The 8,525-nt window shown below is 37.0% G+C and overlaps 1 non-coding gene across 1 annotated transcript; it reads left to right on the top strand.

Annotated features, from left to right (window-relative positions):
- Positions 1-5,539: 5,539 nt before the first annotated feature.
- LOC140831272 (small nucleolar RNA R71) lies at positions 5,540-5,645 on the top strand. Its single transcript, XR_012117845.1, has one exon. It is a non-coding gene; the product is annotated as a small nucleolar RNA R71 (small nucleolar RNA).
- Positions 5,646-8,525: the final 2,880 nt, after the last annotated feature.

Below are 8,525 nucleotides of genomic sequence, written 5' to 3'. Positions count from 1 at the left end.
GGTTAGGTCCTAGGAAGGGTCCTAGCAGGGCTAGGACTCGTGCTAGGTGGCTTGAGAAGAGTCCTTGTGTGAAAGGACTCTCCCCACGCATGATCAAGAGGGGCAGAGAGATTTCATAGGGTGACTCAGTATGGGGTTGGGTTAGGTGGTCTGGTCGGTACCCTAGGATGGTTCAGTAAGGGTTATGAAGGTCTGGGCTTGGTGGTGGTCTGGGTAGAAGCCTCCACGCAAAGATGGCAGCAGCAGCGGGAGGAGAGGCGCGCAGCTTGTTCTTGCTTCAGGTGGTTCGCTGCATGGGTTAAGGGCTTGGGCTGGTCTGGATTGGGTCTGGGCATTGTCCAGGGTTGGTTAGGGTCAGGTGGGCTCAGTGGTGGCTCGACTGAAAGTGTCCTAGGTTGGATAGGAGTTCTTGGATGAGAAGGGAACCTTGTGCGCAGGTTGTTGTCTTCATTTCTGGGGGTTCGTGCGTGGGTTCAAGGGTCTGGGCTGGGCTTGGTTCGAGTTTGAGCGTGGTATAGGGTCAGTAAAGATCATGGGTGGTCAGTGGGTAGATGCCTTGATCATGAGTCCTAAGGCACACACGCACACAAGCATGCAATCGGGTTCAGGGTGCAGGAGCTCTAACGTGGTTCTAAGACTGGTCAAGGGCTTGGGCTTGGTCACTATGGTTCCTAGATCAGTTGGCTCGGGTTTGGCTAGAGATGTCTCGGGCGTGGCTCGAGTAAATAGGGAGATGGATCAGTGGGTTCGGTTTAGGGTCATATTTCGAGATTTAATAAGAAAAATTGGAACCATGGGTCCATGCGTGTGGTTCATGGCTCACAAGGGTAGAATAAGTAGTTAAAATGTTATGTTTAAAATTTGGGAAGAATAATGAGTTTTGAATTTATCCAGGATTTAATCGCCACACGAAACGTTAATTAAAGAATTAATTGAAACGCCTAGTTTTTAGAAGAATAAAATTATGAAAAAATATATTTAAGCTTAAATAATTATTTAAAATAATCCATTGTCATTAAAAGCGAGAAAAAGATAAAATCGAGAACTTTTACGTTTAGTGGCAAAACGGTAATTTTACGCTTAAGAAAATAGGTAAAAGCTTGGCAGCGTCCCGAAGGATCATAATGCATGTTAAATGATATTTTATGATTTAAAATAATTATTTTGATGATAGTATGATGATTTAATCTAAATTTGTACAATTTGTAATGTTTAAAATGCTATTTTTGGAAAGTTTTGCTATTTTATGATTTTTAAAATTGACTGTGACAAATGATATATGATTTTATGGAGATGACGTGAAGACCAAGGTCCCAGAGGGAACCCATCTCAGGCCAAGGCCCCAGAGAGACCTCGTCTATGAAAAAAAGCCCAAGAGGACCACGACGATCGTATTTCCATGGTGGAGTCTAATGCCCTCCCCCATAGACCATGTGGAGCTAATACTGCAGTCGACCGAAGGATTAAAGTTAGTCACTTTCAAGGATCAAACTTCACCCAAAATGATAAATGATTAAAAGTTTTACGATTAAAATGATTTTACGATATATGATTTAATTATTCTCTAAAGCTATTTAAAATGATTTATTTATGCTCAAAAGGTATTTTAAATTATTTTACGATTTATGCTTTAATTATGCTTAAATTATTTTTAAATGATTTATTTACACTTAAATGATTTTTAAATGGTTTATTTATGTTAAAAGTTATTTTAAATAAAAGTATGATTTTTAAATGCATGTGATTATATATGTATTATTTGCTACTAGACTCACTAGATTTGTATGATTTGATGATTTTATGAGAGGGGCTGACGATTGAGTCCGAGGGACCTTTATGTTTCCACATTAGATTGTTAGATATAAAATTTAAAAGATTTATGTTAATGATTTTATTAGAGATTTTTTATGCTTTTATTTTAGTGGATCTTTTTAAAGATCGACGTAGGATTTTTGGTTAATCGACGATTAAGAGATTTATTTTATGCACTTGAGATTTTAAACTTAATTTATTATGGTTATGAAAATGTTAAGTATTTTAAATTAGTATTTTCGAGTTATGTTAGAAAAAAATTGAGGTCGTTTCAATAACGTATTATACATTATTTTTACTTGATAAAATGTGAAATGATTAATTTAATTAAAAAAATTATATATTTATTAATAAATGTTGTCCATTGCATGTAGGTGCACGTGAGAAGATCGAGTTTTTATGGCAAATAATATGCTTGCAACGCAGGTGTTACATTCCAATAGAAGTAGTAAATAAATTTTATTCATTGTTATATTGTTTTAAATATGTTTGAATATCAAGTATGATGACTTTTTTGCTTGATTAAGTTTTGTATTATTTTAAATTTGTTAGGAAATTGAGTGTTTTGAATTAATTTATTAATTATACTTAGATTTTTCATTACTATAAATTTATCCCTAAATTTATTAATAAAGGACTATTAAATCACATATACTATTTGAATATAAGTTTTATTTATGTTAAAAACTATATGTTTATATATACAAATTAAAATTATTGAAAGTGTTAAGAAAATATTGTTTTTTTTTTGCAAAATGATTAATAAATTACATACACGATTCCGATATAAAGTTATAGTAGCATTTTAAAAATCACAGAAATTTAATTTCAGTTATCACCACAAGTAAGAAAACTACTACCGATAAGAGTAATATTTAATCAATTGTTGCATCTGAGACATCAAATTAAAATTAAAAATAGAAAAAGATACAATAATACAACGTAAGTTATTTTGCATCTCGAAACAAGTTATTTTGCATCTCGAAACAAATAGTTAATGATGATTGCAACGATGTCCCCCAGTGACACACGAAGGCCTTCTAATGGCTTTATGTCCACGACCTAACATTTCTTCAGCATCTCCATGTGTACGTGTTTGTGCTGCAGATGTACTGGTGTCAGCAATGTTCCCACCAACCTCATATCCTTCTGTTTTTGAATATTCTTGAAATCGTATGGGCGACGTGTTAAATATAGGGTGACTCTCGTTCATAAACGTTTGAAAGTCACTTTGTAAAAATTTTATAAAACTACGGGCAAATGGAGTGTGGTAACCATAATCATATGATGAAAAGCTTGAGAGCACATGCAGAGTACTGTATGCAGTATTCGAAGTTGATGGTCCGAGGTGATATGAATCTGGCCGGGCATGACGTGCTAATGGTTGGAAGAAGATATGTTGTTGGTGTTTAGCAATATTCGAGACGTGAAGCTACCAAATATGAATATCAAGGTACATTTAAAAACTCAAATTCTAGTACTTGTGATATTATATGTTGTTGGTGTTTAGCAGTTGGACATGACATCACCCAATTTATATGTGAGGAGGTGACCGTAGTAAAATCACCAGTTGAACTTAAATCTCAAATGGAGGTTGATGTTGCGATTGGGCTTGAATCTCGAATGGAGGTTGAGAATGTTGGTGAACTTGAACATGTGATAATGTTTGTAGTTGAACCTAAATCTGAAGATGAGGGTGTAGTTGAATCTGAATCTCAAGTTGAGATCGTAGCTGAACTTGGATCTAAAGTTGGGGCTAGATTTGATGATGATGGTATTCCGCTAGTTGGCAAGTTGAATGTTGTCAAATTATGTACAGTGGAAGCTGAATCATTAGGTGGTGAAGAAGTTTCTAGTTTGTCTACGATGGAGGAGGAGAGTAGGCCAGAAAATATTATGTTGAATACATGTTTGGAGGAACCTTGTGCTTCTCTTGTTCAATTGAATCCAAAAGAAGTCCTTGAGCTTCAATTGAAACTTCATGAATTGAGTGAAAAAGAATTTAAAATGGCCGAAAGAAATAGTGAACAAAAGAGTGAGATGACCATAAAAAGAAAAAGGAGAGAAAAGATGAAAAATAAAAAGTGGCCAAAGAAAAGAAAAAGAAAAATAAATTGATGGCCCAAAAGAGTGAGGTAGAAAGTTATTTGTTCTTGCATAAACCATTTCATGTACATATGTACAAGTTGGTTTATACTCATTGTGATGATATAGACGGTTCAATCCCGAGCATTATTACTTCTCTTTTGCAGGATTTCGATGAAGGCATGATGAGGAGGCGAGCAAATGTGGATGGTGTAAAAATGCAATGGGATGATCCATATGATGTTGAGAGCAATCACCGTGAGGTAAGCATATTTGCCAATACAACAACCATGAGGTATGGCTTTCGTTCTTATCTTAATTAGTTGTTGTGTTGTATTCAAGAATTTTGTGTGAGAATTGAAAATGTGTGAGAATTTTGTATTCAAGAATTCTCCCAATCCCAGTTTGCTAAACACAAACAAAGGCATGATGTTAATCTTTGCACCAAGATCACATAGGGCTTTACGAAAAACAACATCACCAATCATGCAAGTAATTGAAAAACTCCTTGGATCCTTAAGTTTCGGTGGGATCTTGTTTTGCACCAAAGCAGAGCAATTTTCACTTAAATTAACCGTCGTGCGACCCTCCAATTTTCTCTTATTTGCTGAGATTTCCTTCAGGAATTTAGCATAACTAGGCATTTGCATCAAGGCATTGGTAAAAAGAATATTGATGTGCAATTTTTTAAATACCTCAAGAAACTTACCGAATTGCGCATCAAGTTTTGCCTTTTTAATGCTGCAGGAAAAAGAGGAGGTATAACAATTTTGGATTGTGCAGTGGGTCCTGATGTAGAGTTAGAAGACTTACCTTGGGCTGTCTCAGCCTGTTCATCCGGTAATTGAATTTTCTTTTTTCTTTTAACTGTAAAGTTTTCTGACTATTCAACTCGATGGCCTTCACTTGCTCTTTTGGATTGGTCTCTGTGTTACTTGGCAAGGTTCCCGGTTCTTTACTTACTATCATCTTAGCCAACTGACCAATCTGATTCTCTAGCCCCTTTATCGACGCATCTTGGTTTTGGAGTCTAGTTTCGGTAGTGAGATGAACTTAGACATCATTTGCTCCAAATTGGACTTTTCTTCTCTAGGAGGGTCAGGTCTGTACATCGGTTGTTTTCCATATGGTTGCCCCCCCCCTGTGGTCAATTCTGACTGTTTTGACCACCAAATGAGAAGTTGGGATGTTGCCTCCATTCAAGATTACATGTGTTCGAATACGGATCATTCCTTGGACAGTTTTGGACTCCAACTTGATTCACTGGTGCCTCGTTTTTCACATAAAAGGGGTTGCCATCTTGATGGTCCTTCGCAAAGTGTTCAACTCCACACTTATCACAAAATAACTTTTGAAGACACATAGCCGTGCCACCATATTCAAGCCATCCAATTTCCTTTTCAAGACATCAAGTTGCGCAGTAATAGCATAAAGGTCAGTTACCTGAGGAACTCCTGCACTTCTCCGCTGGTTGTTCCTTTCAGATTGAGAATGATAGTTGTTAACCGACATTTCCTCCAATAACTCATATCCTTCCTCAGCAATTTTTCTCAATAGGTTTCCACAAGCAGCATCATCTATCATTGTACGATTAGAAGTAAGCGAACCATAATAAAATGTTTGGATGACTAACCCAAGCGGCAGTTCGTGATGCGGGCATCTTCGTAATAAATCTTTGAAGCGCTCTCATGCCTCGTATAAAGACTCTTGCTCGAATTGAGCAAATGTGGTGATGTATGCCCGCAGCTTCATGGTCTTACATGGAGGAAAGTATTTAATGAAAAATGTTTTCGCCATGTTCTTCCATGTGGTGATAGAACCTACGGGCAAGCAATTTAACCAAGCTTTAGCTTTGTCACGTAAGGAGAAAGAAAATAAACGCAATCTAACAGCATCATCAGAAACTCCATTAAATTTAAAAATATCGCAAATTTCAAGAAAATCTGCGATGTGCGTGTTCGGGTCATCTAACGCAGATCCCCCAAACTGGACTGTATTCTGGATCATCTAAATTATAGCTGGCTTGATTTCGAAGTGGTTTGCCCGCACAATATGCCTCACAATGCTGGGGTGTGTACCATCCGAAGAAGGCTGGGCATACTATAGCATCGGCATGCGGCGCGGCACCTCAACATGTCTATCTTCATGGTGTTCTTCCTCATGCTCGCGCTCGTGCCTCTCCATCAGTTCCTTCAGTCTCTACTGTTGTCTTCTTCTGTGGAAAGTTCTTTCAATTTCAGAGTCAAACTGCTCAAGCTCCACGTCAAGTGACTTTGGCATGCACTGAAAAAGATATCTGGAATAGAATATGGAGTGTTAGCTCAAGAAAAATAAAATAATGCTAAAGAAGATAAAATAAAATAAAATTGTGAATTAACAGTCCTCGGCAACGGCGCCAAAAAATTGATCGAGCAAAACTTGCATTGTAAAACTCTTGGTCAAAATTAATAATATTTAAGCTCGAAATAATCGCAAGTGCACGATGTCAAGTTATAATATAATGTACTAAAGTACGAGTATCGCTCGACTAGAGACTGTATTTTGCAATTATTATTTCCAGTTATTAAATCTTTAACAACGAAATTTGAATGATTGTTTACTACTATTATGTTTAAATAAAAAATGCAAATGAAAAATTTCATGAATTAAATGCTGAAATATATAAGCTAGAATTGTTTATTTAAGTTCAATGAGAAATGAATTTGTTGATAATTTCGGTTCACCTACCCCGCGTTATTTACTTAATTCGTTCGATAGTGATTTACGCTTCCGACATGATTTCTTATTCAATTGAACACGCCCTCTCGAGCTATGTCAAACTAATTCTACGCAATGAAGTAGTTAAATTTATTTAATTATTTATCAAAGGTGAATCGTATGCCGATCTATTAAATCCCCTAGCTTTCGATCCTTAGGATTATAACTATCAACATGTATCCAATTTCATATTTCTATGTAAATTGTAAATCCAAGGACTATACTACTCGTTCTTATCACGGGCTATTCTCTCGAACTCACTCGTCATATAAAATCGTTATTAAAGTTAGCTATGCTCTAATAACGTGATAAAACCACAGCATAATAAAAAATAAACCAAGAATCGAAATATGAATTAACTAAACTAAATTTCGGGATAGGGTCCCATTAAATCCCAACAAATAATGTAAATTTGCTACTCGATGTCATAATTAAACTAAGAAAAACAATGTTTGAATAAGAGAAAATAAACTCAAAATACTAGAGGTGACGAAATCTGCGAAGAACGGTGCCCAGAAGTCTCGAAATCTTCAATCCAAGCACTTGCTCCAAGCTTTTCTCTCTTTCTTCTCTTCCTTTGGCTGTTGAATAATGTTTCAATGACTCTCAAAATTCGTCCCAATCTTTTTCATATCAGCCTCTTTTAGAAAATTAGGAAAGTAATCGGCCAACAAATCTTTCCAAAATTAAGTGGCGCTCGGGCGGTAAAATCCTACCGCTCGAGCGCCAGCTACTCTGCAAATTCTTTTCACTCGCAACAATTCGCGCTCGAGCGGTCATATCTTACCTCTCGAGCGCCAAATATTTTGTAAATTGGATGGACACTACTCGCGCCCGGGCGGTAAAATCCTACCGTTCGGGCGCGAGCCTTTCGGCTCATTTTCCTTGGCTTGCACATTTTCGTTTCGATTTCAGTTTTCCGGCCAATTTACTTGCAAATCTGTCACGTACAAGTGAGACACGATCATATGCACATGCTTACTCTAAAACGAACAAAATGTAAATGAAATATACGCATGTACAATGCAAACACACACAAAACTAATGCAATAAAACACGTAAAAACCATACATATCAACTCAGTAATAACTGGGTAGTCACCTGGACAACCTGATGCCCCAACAACATATCCATCCTATATATAACAAGATCAAAGTAATCAATTCCCACAACACCATGAATTAGTCACATTTGAGCATTTTAACACCCAATATGGAAAAATTTCAAACACATCACTGAATCAATAGCTTGAATAATTGTCAGGGAGGGACCTACCGGGAATGCAGGAGTAACCAGAACATCGAAGTAAAAGAGAAAAGATCCGATTTATATGAAATTTTGTCAATTTCTCCCATAAAAATATAACGACAGCATCAAGATATGAGCCAATTTTCGCATATACTTCTAGAACCCATTAATTATTTTTCAACATACCAACTTTTTATCAAAAATTCAACATATTCCTAAAGAAATCATCAAACCATCATCAAGCCACAAAAGAATTAGCAGAGAACAAAAAGCTCAAACACAATCATATATAGGAAATGATACTCACGGGAAATCTAGGGTCCGATCCCAACGAGCGTCACTAGTTCAGACGTGGGCTTTAAGATGACCCTGAGCCTGAAATCAAGAAAAAGACCGTTAAGAGGGGGCCAGGAGGGTGTCCTGGCGTAGCCCCTCCGACGCTCAAGTCAGTGACTGAGGTTATATGGGGAGAGCAGCTAAGGGTGCTGCTGAAAACAATATTGAATTGAATAATCATACGCTCAAACCTGGTATTTATAGGAGAATACCTGAGCCCTTGATGGGCTTGTCTTTCATTTGGGCTTGGGGCCCATCCACGGGGTATCACCAGTCTCCCCCTCCCG

This window comes from Primulina eburnea, chromosome 4, assembly GCF_022965805.1.
Source record: "Primulina eburnea isolate SZY01 chromosome 4, ASM2296580v1, whole genome shotgun sequence".
Classification (NCBI taxonomy): Eukaryota; Viridiplantae; Streptophyta; class Magnoliopsida; order Lamiales; family Gesneriaceae; genus Primulina; species Primulina eburnea.
The sequence above is the reverse complement of the archived record's forward strand: the minus strand, read 5'-3'. Positions and strand labels throughout refer to the sequence as shown.